The following is a 16,453-nucleotide window of genomic DNA, read 5'->3' on the forward strand; positions in this document are numbered from 1 at the left end:
CACCACAAACAACAACTGCTAGTGTTCTGTTGTTCATATACATGTGCTATAAATATTTACATAAATGGCCCGTAATTACACGTAGTGGCTCTATTGTGTAATGTTGGAAATTGTGTGTAACAAGCATAGTGCAAAACTCCCAACATTCTGTGAAATAGGCTTGTGTAATTTAAATTTACCAAGGCCTACTTGCTGCCCATGCCCAAGTCGGTCTGCCCTCTGTGGTCAGCTTGCTGCCCCTGTTGCCACACCCTCTTGCTTGTCCTCTGTTCTCCATCTGCATGCACCTGCTCTCTGGTCTGCCGTCTGAGATCAGCTTGCTGTCACTGCCGATGTACATGCGGCTGCCCCCTTACCTCTTGCCTTCTAGGCCTGGGCATAACTTCAATTATGCTGGAGTAATCACATTTTTTTATTAAATATGTATTACTCTTTGATGCAGAATTACCAATACTACTGCAATAAAACCAGTTTGCGGAGCTAAGACTTATTTGGGAAAAAAATCCTACTGCAAGCACACATTGAGATTCATGTTCTTGTGCATTTAGCTCTAAGACAAAAGCAAAATATGCCAAGAGTAAGTTGGGGGGAAATCCTACCTCAAGTTCACATTTAGTGAGTGACTGCCCACTGTTGCTATTCATGATCTCTTCCATTCATTTTGGATAAGGGAGGGTACTTTACCAGGCTAAGAAAATAACTCTAAATGCAGGAATATTTTTCTTACTTAATTTGCCACAATATTGTGGGTTTTGTGGGTAATATCGCATGATTATGATACAGGAAATTACATAAGGTACGGCAAACTCTACTGCCTTCCATGGTACATTATTCTGCACCTGCTAGTCTTTGTAGTCAGCTTCCAATCCCAGCCACTCTCCACTGCCCTCTGTTTCTCATTCACATGCTGCTGCCTCTTCTCTCCTGTTCTCAGTGATCATCTGTTCTTCCCCTGTTGATACTTGCTGTCTTCCATGCACAACATGCTTCCCCTGTCCTCCTCTTACCTGCCCTCTCTTCACTGTCTTTATGTCCCTACTCCCTTCCACCTGCCCTTTGTGGTTACTTTGCTAATGCTGCCTATGCCAGTCTGCCTGCTTTGGTCTGCTTGATTCCTCATCCCCTGTCCTTCTTCCCTCCGTTTTCCATGTGCATACCCCCTTCCTCCTCCTCTCAGTGGTTCATTGTGTTGTCACCACCCTTGGCGGGCTGCCCTATTTCGTCAGCTTGCTGCCCCTGATTCTCACCTTCCTGCCCTCTGATGTGTGTGTGTGTGTGTGTGAGACCCTGCTACCTTACTCCTGCCTTCCATCATGCGACATGCTCCCAATGCCCATGCCACCTGTGTGCGCTCATTTTAACTAGAATTTTAAAAACATTAAAAACCTCTAATTCTGTTAATTTCTAAAGCAAATGTTTTGTGTTTTACAGCTTTAAATTCATCAAGATGAGTTCTGGTGAACAACACATCTGTCATAAATACAGAATGTCACTGCTCTAGTTGGTCTTTAGAATGCTGTAGGAGGCTGCATTAGCACACTGGGAAATCAGCTGCCTGAATGCTCCTATGGTGAAAGCACATGTTTTAATCACAATGTCCGACTTTCTCTTAAAATGGGTGAGCAAGATTGGGTGAATTTATAGAAAAGATGCTATAATATTTGCTAGTGGAGCACCTTCCATAACTTTTCTCTCAAACTTGGTTCAGGAAATCCCAGCAGAGGACACACATTTTTCACAGAGTAAAATCACCTTAGACCACATCACAGTTCCTAAAATTAGTATAAAACCACATACAAATAATTTATATTGTGACTAAAATCATTGTTTATATGTGGACATTTTTGCTTCCACTCACTACCATTCATTTCAACATGTACTATGACCTTGCCTCCTGTAGTGGCTGCAACAAAATGTTGACTATGTTTTGGCTAGCCAATCAAGCAGAAGCACATGCCTCTTGGGGTCGGGATGTGCTCACCCTACCTCTATTATCCTCATGATATATTTTTTTCATTCTTTTTTTAGGATGTAGTTTGCATGTTCCTAAGCCCTGCAATGGCTGCCACAACATATGTTCAGGTTATTATGATTTACTGACCCCTGTGAAGTGGCCAATCGGGGTATGACTGGACACCAACAGTCCATGCATAACTATTTATGGACCCCTTCATGACTTCCCAGGATACCTCTTTAAACACGAATTTCTCAAAAATGGCTAGCTGGATTTACATCATACAGTATAACAACAAGCACACTTTCTGTGAAAAGTTCTAACTTTAAGACAAATGTAGTTAATTCTGTTCAGCTGCTTTCTCTGTATCAATTCAGACAATTTTTAGTATGCATCTTTAGCATTTTCAGATACCACTATTTACTGTGAATCCATTTTTAGGGACAGACTCATAAAATCATATTATTTGTTGCACCTGGTGAATTCCCAACCACTATTCAGCAGGTGCTATGAACAGCAACAACTGCTCCCAGGCTTTTGTAATCTAGGCTTACCGGCAGGATTCTCATAACTTTAAAGGCACAGCACCAACAATTTCTAGCAGCACAGTCACACATCAGTCTATGGTAGAATCTCAAGGACAGAAATATCATCATACAAAAAAATTGTTGCTTAATAATCAAGAATATTTTGAAAGTACACATCTATGTATAATATAGATTCACTGTTCTTTCTTGATAATTCCATATGCCCATGCCTTCTATGTTCTCTCTTTCTCATTACGAATCTGGGGCCAGATGTAGGAAACTTTTGCAAGTCGCAAATAGCCCGAATCGCAATTTGCGACCCCGCAAAATCGGAAATGGGATGCAAAAATCCCATTTCCGACTCGCAAAATGTGACGCAAGCCTTTACTGACTCGCAAAATTTGCAACCCCATTTTGCGACCCGCAAATAGGAAGTCACAATTTGCGAGTCGCAAACCATATGCAATAGCAACTCGCAAATTGCGACTAGTCGCAAAAAGCCCATTTTGCACTTCCAAATTACCACTAACTCAGAGCAGGTGGTAACCAGTACCAAAGTATAAAAGGAGACCCAGAAGGCATTCCTAGTTACTCAAGATGGCTTAGATATATGTGATAGGAATGAGGAGGAGAGCCCACGCCGCACAGCAGAGGAGGAGGAGGAGCCAGAGACAGTAAAAGATATACAGAACCAGGCAGACACTTTTCCAACAAACAGAGGAGGAGATTTATGACAAATATAGACTCAGCAGTGCAGCTATACTATATTTAATAGAATTACTCAAAGCACAGCTACAACGCCAGACTGTGCGCGGCTGCGCCATCCCTACGCATGTGCAAGTGCTTTGCTCACTGCACCTCTTGGCCTCGGGTAGCTGTCAGGGGGTCATTGCTGTGGCAGGTGGGGTACCCCAAAGTTCACTCTCACGGTTCTTTAGGGCATTCCTAGACGTCTTACTCACACACATGTCCAGATACATATACCTACCCAGGAATGAGGCAGAAATCAACAGCACCAAGTTGGAATTCTACAGGATTGCCAACTTCCCCCATGTCATAGGGTGTGTAGACGGGACACATATACAAATATGCCCTCCTGCAAACCTGGAATATCTGTTCCGCAATCGGAAGTGTACCCACTCACTCAACATCCAGGTGGTATGTGACGCCCATTATGTCATCACTGACATGGTTGCCAAATTTCCAGGGAGTACTCATGACTCCTACATTTTTAGGCACAGTGGGATACACCAACGCCTAGAACGTGGGGAGTTTGGAGACGGATGCCTCCTAGGTATAGCTGAATACACCTTGCAGACATACACACAGGTCAATGTGGAAACCATCCATGCCCAGCTAACATTGTACATTTTTTGCCAAACAGGTGACAGTGCATATGCACTCCGACCATGGATACTTACCCCGTACTTAACACCCAGCAATGAGACAGAGAGGCGATACAACAGTGCACATAAGAGGACCAGGAATATAATTGAAAGGACCTTTGGACTGCTGAAAGCAAGATTCAGAGGCCTCCACAGAAGTGGAGGTGCCCTCCAGTATACCCCAATAACAGCTTTCAAGATCATTGTTGCATGTGCTATACTGCACAACATTGCCACCAGACGTGAGCTACCTCTCACCACTGAAGACCCTGATTCTGAGGATGAAGAGCAAGAGCTACCACATTGCCATCATGGGGATAGAAGCATAGCAAATTAAGGCAGACTGAGACGGGAACACATTGCAAACCATTACTTTGGACGGTACGTGCTAACTGTTACCATACTCACTAATGTCACACACAAAGAGTCCATGTGTTAAGTGGAAAGAACAAGTGATTTAATTAGTGCAAACAAAAAAACTATATACATTTTGAACAGGTCAGGGGCTGTAAAAGTCCACCTGGCATGGGACACATTGACTTCATGTGCCCCAACCCCAGGACTGTGTGGAGCTCAAACCCTACACCGGCCTCGGCCAGCATGGCTGGTACTTGGGGGGTCAGCAGTGCCCTGCCTTACGCTTCCACTGCGCAGCACCCTGGTGTCACCAGCAGAGACACTGCTGACGGTGGAGCCCTCCTCGCTATCTTGCGGCATGTCGCCTGCGCCCCTGGCCACCTGCTGTGCCTCCATTAAATCAACAGCGTGGCTGAGACGGCCCAGTCCACGTGCCACGTCACTGGCAAAGTGGCCCATGTCCACTTGGAGGCTGACCGTGCGCCTAGAAAGACCAGTAGTGTTCACGGCCAGCCTTACAATGGATGCTGATATTCTGTCCAGGCGGTTCAGTAGCTGCCTGTCCCGACGCCGTGCACTCTCTGTCTGCGTTAGCAGTCCAGCCACAAGTTGACGCATGGAGAGTGCAAGGTCGCCCATGTGTGTATTTATTTGTTGCAACTCTGAATGTACAAGCAGCATGCTGTTGCCTTGATTGCGCTCCATGTGCCACAATGCCCCTGTAATCCTCCTAATCTCTTGTGTCTGCAGGCGCTGACCCCGTAGGAGTGCGGCCTCAATACGTGACATGGAGGCATCCCCTGACTCTGCCTGCCGCTGTGATGATGAATTTCCACGTGGCCTGCGACGCGGTGGAGGCTCTGTGACGTCTACCGTGGCACTGTGGCTGGGACCTGGTGCAGGCTCACACACCAATATGCCAACTGGTGTCTCGTGAGGGGACAGGGTGTTGGTGGTGCAGGTCGCAGTGGTGGCTGGTCCTGATCCCTCTGTTGGCTGCTGGCTGACCAGTGGCCCCTGGCTGCTTTGGCTGGTGGGGGTGTCTTGTGGGAGACCTGTGGGACATAGGGCACACACTGTCAGTATCTACTATCTGTTGTCAACTTCCTAATAAACTGTTGCCTATAAACTGCCTACTTGACTACATTGCCCATAATGCACCATTCTGGTGATTGCTATTCTGAAATGGAGCTATTTTGGTTGTGCATGCTCCTGTGTACAAGGTGGGTGGGGGTGTGGCATTAATGAGGGTACATGCATGTCTCATGGTACTCACCGGTTGATGGTCCTGGCTCAGATGTGTCCAGCTCTCCCATCCTGCATACTGCCTCAGGCTCAAGGGTTTCCTCTACCCTTTCCTCCAGGGGTGTGGGTGGTGGTAATGTTGACGGTCCCCCTCCGGTGCCCCTCATCTTCCGGAGCCACTCTGCCACCTACTCCTTGGTCCGGGAGCGCAGGTCGTACCACCTTTTCTTGAGTTCTTCGATGCTCCGGTGGCTGACACCAAGGGAGTTCACTTTTTCTTGGATGTCCATCCATAGTCTTTTTTTCTCCAACTCTGGCACGGTGAGGGCTTCCCTTCCAAACAGTTGGTCATGGTGCTGACAACTCTCCTCGGTCAACACCTCCAGCTCTTTCTCTGCAAACTTGAGTTTCCGCTTCCTTGGTGTCTCTGCCATGAGAGCTGCTGTTCTGTCTGTTTGCAGTTCTGCTGTTGAAATGGGTGTGGTCCTCCCTCCTCCCAGGTGTATTTGTAAACTTCCTGGCTGTGATGTCATCATCATGTGCCAGGAAGTGTTTTCCAGAGTGTTCTGCAGCACCTGCATTCAATTTGCAGTACAGTCGCAATTTGCGAAACCCACTCGCAAATTGCGTGTCCGTTTTTTGCGCGGTCGCAAAAAGTGACCTCGCAAACAGCGGACTCGCTATCTGTGGTGCGACTTCATTTGCGAGTCGCAAATTGTCGTCGCGTTTTCTTCTTGCATTACATTTAGCGAGTCTTTTATGTTTACTCTGATTGCTCCACATCTCCTGTTTCCTCTTAAGGACCATTTAAACTCTTTATTTGTAATGCATTTACAAAATATTTTCCAGTGCTTTAGGAAAAATACGTTGTAAATATAGTGCACTGTAATAAGAGGATCCGGTTTGAAAGTCGAGCCCTGCAACTCTGCAGATTACACAGCCTTACTAGTGCAAATGTCGGTGTATTTTACTACGGGGAGATGCAAGTAATTGCTAAATAGTCCTTGTTGCAGATGTTTTTGATATTTGGGCTTATAAAATAGTGAAGTTCCTATCCATTGCTGAGATTTGAATGTCATCTGCAGGCCACCACACTAAACCAGGCAAAGTAGAATCAAGCATCAATTTTAATTTGTCAAGAAAAAGAAACTGCTATTACCTACAGGTCTTAAGAATGCCCCATTGTGCCAATCTGCCCCACAGCTGCACACGAGGACCCAAAAATAAGGAGAATTATGTTGTGAAATTTGAAGGCAGCAATTCTTATAAATGTAAAGGCAACTATTGACAATAATAAGCGTTTTAAGCCCACTTAACTTCTACAGGTATGCTGACAGGAAAAGAGGGTGAATGCATTGGCAATGTCACTGGAACTAACGGAGTATAAGGTGCTCCAACACCCCCATAAAACTTGAGAGAGTTTAGCCCGAGAGTGAACAAGAAGTGTTCTTCTGACAGTATGTTTGTGTTTTCAAAGAAACACTTTCAAATATACCCTATGGATTTTTTAAAGTCTCCTTATCGGGCAGGACTCCACTCACATATCTTTCCAGCCCCACTGGGCACAAGGTAGATATGATAAAGCCGAGTGTGGCGCCAGTGTCCTGGATGTGCAAAGTGAGAGTACTTTATTTTGACTTCTCTCCCTATGTGTGTCATTCGGTGTCTGGAATAGGAAAATGCTTTCAGTGAAAAAAGGCAACAGTTCAAAAGCACAGTCACCTTATAAATCGCACTTTGTGCATAAGTATCACCGCAACATATGTTATGCTGCTTCTTGCGCTCACTGCAGCAGTAGTAGCAGCAGTAGTAGTTATAGTAATATTATTAAAAATAATAATAATAAAAATAATAATACAAATAATAATAATAGCATTCTTAGACCTTACGCACACTGCTGCATGGAAGAAAACATTGTTATTCTCACTGTCATTGAAGGACATCTAGCAAACAACGTTGTGAAGGTCAGTAGTAATATCAATCTATTCTTACATGGTACTGCTGCCTAAAAATAGAAAGAATACAGCACACAAAGGCCTGGGTTTCAGAATTGCATTTCAAATCCATTTTCTTCCTGATTTGATGACACAAATGCAATCCTGTTAACATTTACATCATGGTGTTTCTCCTGCTATGTATTACAAAGAAGCATTCAGACTACATTGGCCATGTAGTCCTATTTTTCTTAGCTCAGATAGTCACTAGCAAACTCAAAGGACAACTTGCTCTTGCAAACATACCAAACAGATTCTTACTATCAGTACTGCAAGCTTTTTTAATCAAAATGAAAGAAAAGACGCCTATTTCGCCAAACGTTTTGCATAGCTACTTTTACCTTAAGTCCATGACAAACTATTTTATGAAGGAAAATGCCCATACTGGACCCCCCTTATAAGTCCCTAGTATATGGTACCTAGGTACTCAGGGCATTGGGGTTCCAGAGATTCTTATGGGCTGCAGCATGTCTTTTGCCACCCATAAGGAGCTCATACAAGCACTGCTTCAGGACTGCCACTGCAGCCTGACTGAAATAATGCACACACTATTTCACAGCCATTTTCACTGCACCAGGTAACTTATAAGTCACCTACGTCTAAACACCAGTTACTGAAGGCTAGGTGCAAAGTTACTGTGTGTGAGGGCACCCTTGCACTATCAAAGGTGCCCCCACATTGTCCAAGAACAATTTCCCGGATTTCATGAGTGCGGGGACACCATTATAAGCGTGCACTACATATATTTCAATACATATATGTAGCTTAACAATGGTAACCCCGAATATGGCCATGTGAAGTGTCTAAGATTGACAAACTTTACACCAATCCAATTCTGGTATTGGGGGGGGGGGGGCAATTCAATGCACCCTGGGGGCTCCACCATGGACCCCAGTACTGCAAAACCAGCTCTCTGTGCTTTTCCACTGCAGTCCCAGCTGCTGCCACCTCACAGACAGGTTTCTGCCCTCCTGGAGATTGAGCAGCTCAATCCCAGGAAGGCAGAACAATGAATTTCCTTTAGGAGAGGGGTGTTACATCCTCTCCCATTGGAAATATGTGTTACAGGCATGAGAGGGGTATCCTCCCAGAGCCTCTGGAAATGCTTTAAAGGGCACAAATGGTGCCCTCCTTGCATAATCCAGTCTACACCAGTTCAGGGACCCCCAATCCCTGCTCTGGGGCGAAACTGTACAAAGGAAAGGGGAGTGACCACCGATATATTGATATATCGACCACATTCGATCTAGTAAATTTTCATAAACCTTGAGCCCTGATGGGGGAATAGGAGTAGAGTCACAACTTCTAGCATTATTAGAGTGTTTATACCAGGATCTGATATTGAAAGTACACTTTGGGCCTCAGTGTGAACTGACTCTTCCTATAAAACTCACAAGTGGAGTGATGCAGGGATTCATCCTTGACCTTTTCTATTTTTGCTGTACATAAACAGAATTGCTAAACACCTGGTCCAACTTGGGAAAGATATCCCTGAATGGAGGGCCATCAGATTGTGATTTTATTGTAAGTGGACAATGCTGTTCTTGTTGCTTGAAATTTATTAGATGTTTTTTAAAAATTACATGACCATTCTAGACCTTAAAAAAATGTATACATTTCATTTTATACAAGCATATTAGCTCTTTAGAATGTTTTTGGCCTAATTTCTGATAGAGTCTGAAAAGTGCTTTGATATTGAATTTGTAGTAATTTATCCTAACAGTTAAGAGGTACTAAACAAAATCCAAAAACAATTAAAACGATGTACCTTCTCCAGTACTGCACTCCCCATCTTGATAGTTTAGGTCTTGGTGTTTCAAGCCCACATGATGTCACTCACTCCTCTATTGTATTGGGTTAAGGTATGGTTAAATCGTGAGGCCTCTTCGGTTTGTGTCTGTATATCTGACTGCTGAAGCCTGACAAGGGTGGCCCATATTCCCTGGTTGTCTTACCTTGAGAGGACTTTTGAAGAGATTGGTTTCAAAGGGATGTATGATCATCCAACTACCATCACTACATAGAAAAAAGATATAATAAAATATTGTTTTAACTTATTATTCTACTACTGGGCTAAGGAAAGCTCCAAGTATACCAACATTGATGAGATATGTCCCATTGTTGACAACAGAGGGCATGGAACCTTACCTGTCCTGGGTGGCGAATCCTCTCTATCATTGGTATTGCTCTTTTTCAGATTCTCTATGATTCATTTGACTGTGGCCTTCCTTACTCAATACAGTTGGACATTGTGCAGGTGTGACCAATCCTTAGTGCAAAATACATGCAATTTTTTTGCTCTTCTGCTCTTTATTTGAGGCTCCAATGCATGAGTTTTTAGTACCTACACTGCAGAGAGCAAACATTAGAACTCATTTGGATAGTTTATGTTACCTGCAGTGGTAGGGGTATGAGATGTTTGTTGGACAGTTCTGAAGTTTTAAAGAAAATCCATGGCACTTAGAAAGAGATAAGAACAAGTTTCGATGGGTTATTATACTGCGAGGGTGTAAAACTCTGTAAGTTTGGGAATTAAGGAGTGGTTTGTCCTGTGTACTAATTTTCTTTGTCTTCATAAGCTGTAACCAATGAATGTATTTTGATGATATACCCCAAAATGACAATAATTTGCCCTTTATGTAAGTGTTTCTGGTTGTTCATGATTTTAATCATGCATTAATCTCATCTATTTATTCATCACATTTATGCAGTATTGTTGATGAAATGTGATTCTGTTTTAATTATATGCTTTTATGGATTTTCTCAAACCCAAATAAAGGTTTTATGACTACTGACTCCTGGTAACATTGTTGAATTGGGCCCTAAGGTTAAATGCACAATGAAGGGTACTGGTCCCCTTTTTTACTGGTCAGGCCAAATACTCATTGTGTGAACACTTTACGCAAGGATGACTGTGTTTTCTTTATTGATGTAAACAAACTAAGGGACCGATTACGGGTTTGATGGTCGGACCGCCAGGCCATCGAGGTGGCGGTCTCCAGACTGCCGTATTACGATATATACAGGCTGAACCACCGCTCGCCAAGACAAATGGCGGCCCGCCAGCTGTGCAGCAGCCTGCAATCTTGGCGGTGCACACTCCTTTGCCATCATGGTGCGGGGAACTGCAGAGCTCAATACAAAAACATAGTCGACGTGGCTGTCTCCTTGAGGTGGTTAGCTGACGATGGTCAGCCACCACAGCACACATCCAGCAAAGCAACAGACAAATGTCCATTGGATGGATTCAGAAACAACAAAGCTGATATACATTGGCCCAGTGGACACTCCTGAAAATCACAACATAAAACACAGCCCTTCCCAGACTGTGATCATGTACATTTCTACTACATCCCGGCAAGGAAGAGACCAGAGACCACCCTTCTTGTCACCATCTTATTTCACACACTTTTGTCCATTTACTTCCTATATCACTTTCCTAGTTAAGTAAGTTTTGTCACCCACTTTAATTTACATCCTTGTCACGTCCCAAAAATCCCTGTTATTCTGAATATCAGTTGGGAGTCACTGTGGATGAAATCATAAGAGAAGAGCAACAATTGTTTGGAGCCCAAGTCCACCATACTCCTCTCAGGAGGAAAATGGAAATGTGGCAAAGGATACACAACAGAATGAATGCTGTGGGCACCACCCTGCACACAAAGGAAGACATTAGAAAATTAGGGAGAGGTAGAATGACCTGAGTGGGAGGGTGCATTATCTGGCCTCCGGGCACTCCATGGAGGTCAACAGGACTGGTGGTGGTCCTCCCAACTCTTTACCTGGGAGAAGAAGGTTTTAGCCATCTTGCATCCAGAGGTTTGACAGGAATGCCAGGGTGAACGGAGTCTGGTATGTTACAACACAAAAACTTTCACAAATCTTCAATGTCCTGCATGCTCACATCTCACCTTTTTGCCACTGCATTGTTCATCTACTTTCCCTACATGCAATACCCAAAGTAGCAGAGACGTAAGCTGGTCAATGTTTTTTGTCATTATAACATAACATGTATCAATCTACATACCATATGTTGGTATGGAGTCTGTGGGTGTTTCATTATCAAACTTTCCTCCCATGACCCATGGTATGTGTCAACATGTAAATGTATAGACCAAACTAACTGCAGTGTGGCAATAGATATGTACAACTAAACATTTGTCAGGTGTTGGGAAGTAAAGAGAGTGACATGACACAACTCTCAGGATGTCCTGTTTCTGTAACTCAAGCCAACAGGCCTTTGAGCTGTTGGCCAAATACATGTTTGGCCTCTCACAACTGATGTTCATGCACACAGGAGTTTCACATTTGTATAATTTTGGGAGCCATCAAATAGCATGGTTACAACTACCAGGAGGACATGTTTCTGTACCTCAAATCAAGTGTAGTGTATAGAGTCGGCAAGTAACATGGAAGCATTGCTTCTGTAACTCAAACTAACAGGCCATTCTGCACTTGCCCAATTACATCTGTGTGCCATCTCTCAAATGATGTACCCTCACCTAGGAGTTTAGCATTTGTGCAGTGTGGGGAGTCAGCAAGTGACTTGCCTATAACTAACAGGAGGCAGAGCCCGGCTTCTGTAACTCAAACCAACAGGCCATTCTGCACTTGCCCTATTACACCTGTGTGCTATCTCTCAAATGATATACCCTCCCCTTGGTGTTTAGCTTTTGTATAGTGTGGGAAGTGGGCAAATTACATGACTACAACTAACAGGAGGCCCTGATTCTGTAACTCAAGCCAACAGGCCATTCTGCACTTGCCCAAATACACCTGTGTGCCATATCTCAAATAATGTACCCTCCCCTGGGAGTTTAGCATTTGTATAGTGTGGGGAGTCAGCAAGTGGCATGACTACAACTATCCATTTATTTTTAATTGTTGTTAGCCTATCCCGCCTTAACAATAATCACACAATAAATATCAATCCATCACACTCGATAAAAATCACATTAAATAAAACATCTCAGTAAAAAGGGAAACTGTGCTTGAATTTTTGATTTAACATGTACCGAAATGTATCCGATTTACCATACAATATCGTAAAACCTGATATATAGCCATAATTTACATAAAAACTTAACTTATTCTAGAAAAGCATTATAAATCTAATATTTAAAATGTCTTGTTCTGGGACGAATCGTTTGGGACCTTGCAGTGCCTTCCAACCATTTAATAGAAGCCCGAGGCCTAACCCAGTTTTACGCTACCCTGCACCAATTTCCCAAGCTAGATAGCTACGGGATAACATAGGCTGTTATGCTTATGCCAACTATGGGTGCATTGATAGACGTAATTTCCATGCTTCCAAGATATAAGTTGAGACCTTTGTCACGATGTATTTCTCGTCTGATCGCATACATAGCGCTTCCGCCTCCTTGCACTTCCTAACTCCGTGAGATCTGAAAAGTGGACGTAGGTACAGTTTACGGAGTTTAAGCGTAAAGTGACATAATAAAAGGAAGTGTGAAAGTGTTTCTGGGCCACCATGAAGACATGGACAGCATTCTAATCTACCCAGAGGAGCGGGTTGCCATCTGTTGACCACCGCCGTCACAGGTAGTGTGCCCATACGGAATTTAAAGTAGAGAGCCTTTTTTTCCTCCGGATAAATACTGTCTATGAATATTGCTGGTTTAAGCTCTTGGTTAAACAAAATATACCGCTTAAATAAAGGGCAAAATGGAAAATGGAAATGGACTACAACTATCAGGAGGCCCTGTTTCTGTAACTCAAACCAACAGGTCTTTGTGCTCTTGTCCAAATATACCCCTTTGCCGTCTCACATCTGATGTTCATGAACCTAGGAATCTGTCACTTGTATAGTTTTGGGAGCCAGCAAGTGACATGCCTATAACTATGAGGATGCCCTGTTTCTGTACCTCAGAATAACAGGCCATTCTGCACTTGCCCAAAAACATGTGGGCCATCTCTCTAATGATGTACTCTCTCATGGGGGTTTAGCATTTTTGTAGTGTGGGGAGTCAGCAAGTGGCATGCTTATAACTACCAGGGGCCCATGTTTCTAGAAATCAAACCAACAAGCCATTCTGCACTTGCACAAATACACCCGTGTGCCATCTCTCAAATGATGTACCCTCCCCTAGGAGTTTAACATTTGTGTAGTGTGGGGAGTTGGCAAATGACATGCTATTAACTACCTGGAGGCCCTGTTTCTGTAACTTAAATCAACAGGCCATTCTGCACTTGCCCTATTACACCTGTGTGCCATCTCTCAAATAATAAACCTTACCCTGGGAGTTTAGCATTTGTGTAGTATGGAAGCCAGCAGGTGCTATGACTATAACTAACATGAGGCCATGATTCTGTAACTCAAGCCAACAGGCCATTCCACACTTGCCCAAATACACCTATGTGCCATATTTCAAATGATGTACCCTCCCTGGGAGTTTTGCATTTGTGTAGTGTGGTGAGTCAGCAAGTGGCATGACTACTACTACCAGAAGGCCCTGTTTCTATAACTCAAACCACCAGACCTTTGTGCTCTTGCCCAAGTATACCTGTTTGCCATCTCACATCTGATGTTCATGCACCTAGGAGTTTGGCACTTGTAGAGTTTGGGAGCCAGCAAGTGACATCCCTACAACTACTATGAGGCCCTGTTTCGGTACCTCAAAATAACAAGCCATTCTGCACTTTCCCAAAAACATGTGTGCCATCTCTCTAATGATATACTCTCCCATGCAGGCTTAACATTTGTGTAGTGTGGGGATTCCGTACGTGACATGCTTACAACTACTAGGAGGCCATATTTCTGTAACTCAAACTAACAAGCTATTTTGCACTCGCCCAAATACATCTGTGTACCATTTCTCAAACGATGTACCATCCCCTAGGAGTTTAGCATTTGTGTAGTGTCGGAGTTAGCAAGCTGCATGACTACAACTACCAGGAGGCCCTGTTTCTGTAACTCAAACCAACAGGCCTTTGTGCTCTTGCCCAAATATACCTGTTTGCTCTCTCACATCTGATGTTCATTCACCTAGGAGTTTTGCATTTGTATAGGTTTGGGAGCCAGCAAGTGACATGCCTACAACTACTAGGAGGCCGTGTTTCTGTAACTCAAACCAACAGGCCACTCTGTACTTGCCCAAATACACCTGTGTGGCATCTCTCAAAATATGTACCCTCCCTTTGGAGTTTAGCATTTGTGTAGTGTGGGGAGTTAGCAAGTGGCCTGACTACAACTACCAGAAGGCCCTGTTTCTGTAACTCAAACCAACAGGCCTTTGTGCTCTTGCCCAAAATAACTGTTTTCTCTCTCACATCTGATGTTCATGCACCTAGTAGTTTGGTATGTGTATAGTTTTGGGAGCCAGCAAGTGGCATGCCTACAACTACGAGGAGGCCCTGTTTCTGTACCTCAAAATAACAGGCCATTCTGCACTTGCCCAAAAACATATGGGCCATCTCTCTAATGATGTACTCTCCCATGGGGGTTTAACATTTGTGTAGTGTAAGGAATCAGCAAGTGTCATGCTTACAACTACCAGGAGGCCATGTTTCTGTAACTCAAACCAACTAGCCCTTCTGCACTTGGAGAAATACACCTCTGTTCCATCTCCCAAATTATGTACCCTCTCCTGGGCGTTTAGCATTTGTGTAGTGTGGGGAGTTAGCAAGTGACATCCCTATAACTACTAGGAGGTTCTGTTTCTGTAACTCAAACCAGCAGGCCATTGTGCACTTGCCCAAATGCACCTGTGTGCTATCTTTCAAATGATGTATCCTCTACTGGGAGTTTAGCATTTGTGTAGTGTGATGAGTTAGCAAGTGACATGCCTACTACTACCAGGAGGCCCTGTTTCTGTAACTCAAATCAACAGGCCAGTGTGCAGTTGACCAAATGCACCTGTGTGTCATCCCTCAAATGATGTACCCTTCCCTGGGCGTTTAGCATTTGTGCAGTGTGAGGACTCAGTAAGTGGCATGACTGCAACTAGCAGGAGGCCCTTTTTCTGTAACTCAAACCAATAGGACATTCTGCACTTGCCCAATTACACCCGTTTGCCATCTCACAACTGATGTTTACTCACATGGGAATGAGCAAACTACATATCATGCTCAACACAGAGATGCGTATGTCTACCCAGGTTGCTCTTGTCCTGTTATCCCAAAATGAAACTATTGAGGACCGGAATGATACCATACCAAGTGTGTACATCAATTATTTCTAAGACATTAAGGCCCATATTTATACTTTTTGACACACAACTGCGCCAATGCAGTTGTGCGTCAAACATTTTACCGCCGGCTAACGCCATTCCAACGCGCCATGCGGGCGCCTTATCTATGGAATGACGTTAGCCGGCGCTGCGGACTGGTGTGCGTCAAAAAAATGACTCACACCAGGCAGCGCCGGCGTATGGGAAAATAGGGGTTGTGCATCAAAAAATGGGGCAAGTCAGGTCTGAGGCAAAATTCAGGCCTCAAACCGGATTTGCGCCATTTATTTTGACGCCCAACCTCCATTGACATGACTGTCTTAGAAAAGACAGGAGTCATGCCCCCTTGCCCAATGGCCATGCCCTGGGCATGGCCATTGGGCATAGTGGCATGTAGGGGGGCCCAAATCAGGCCCCCCATGCCACAAAAAAAATCTGAAAAAAATACTTACCCGAACTTACCTTTACTTCCCTGGGATGGGTCCCTCCATCCTTGGGTGTCCTCCTGGGGTGGGCAAGGGTGGCAGGGGGTGTCCCTGGGGGCAGGGGAGGGCACCTCTGGGCTCCTTCCGAGCCCACAGGTCCCTTAACGCCTGCCCACAACAACACCTCCTACCCCAGTTGCTTCTACATCACAGGCATGCCTCCTAACCAGTGTAACTGGCATGGTTGCTACCATCTTGTGCCCCCAGTCCTGGATATTGAGCTGCAAACCAACAATCCTGACACTGAGGGTCTAGTTGGAGAGGGCACTCTGTGCCAAGGGCACAGCCTTGAGGGGGTTGGATCCATGGGAGGGATG

The sequence above is a fragment of the Pleurodeles waltl genome, chromosome 6 (genome assembly GCF_031143425.1).
Source record: "Pleurodeles waltl isolate 20211129_DDA chromosome 6, aPleWal1.hap1.20221129, whole genome shotgun sequence".
In the NCBI taxonomy this organism is placed as follows: domain Eukaryota; kingdom Metazoa; phylum Chordata; class Amphibia; order Caudata; family Salamandridae; genus Pleurodeles; species Pleurodeles waltl.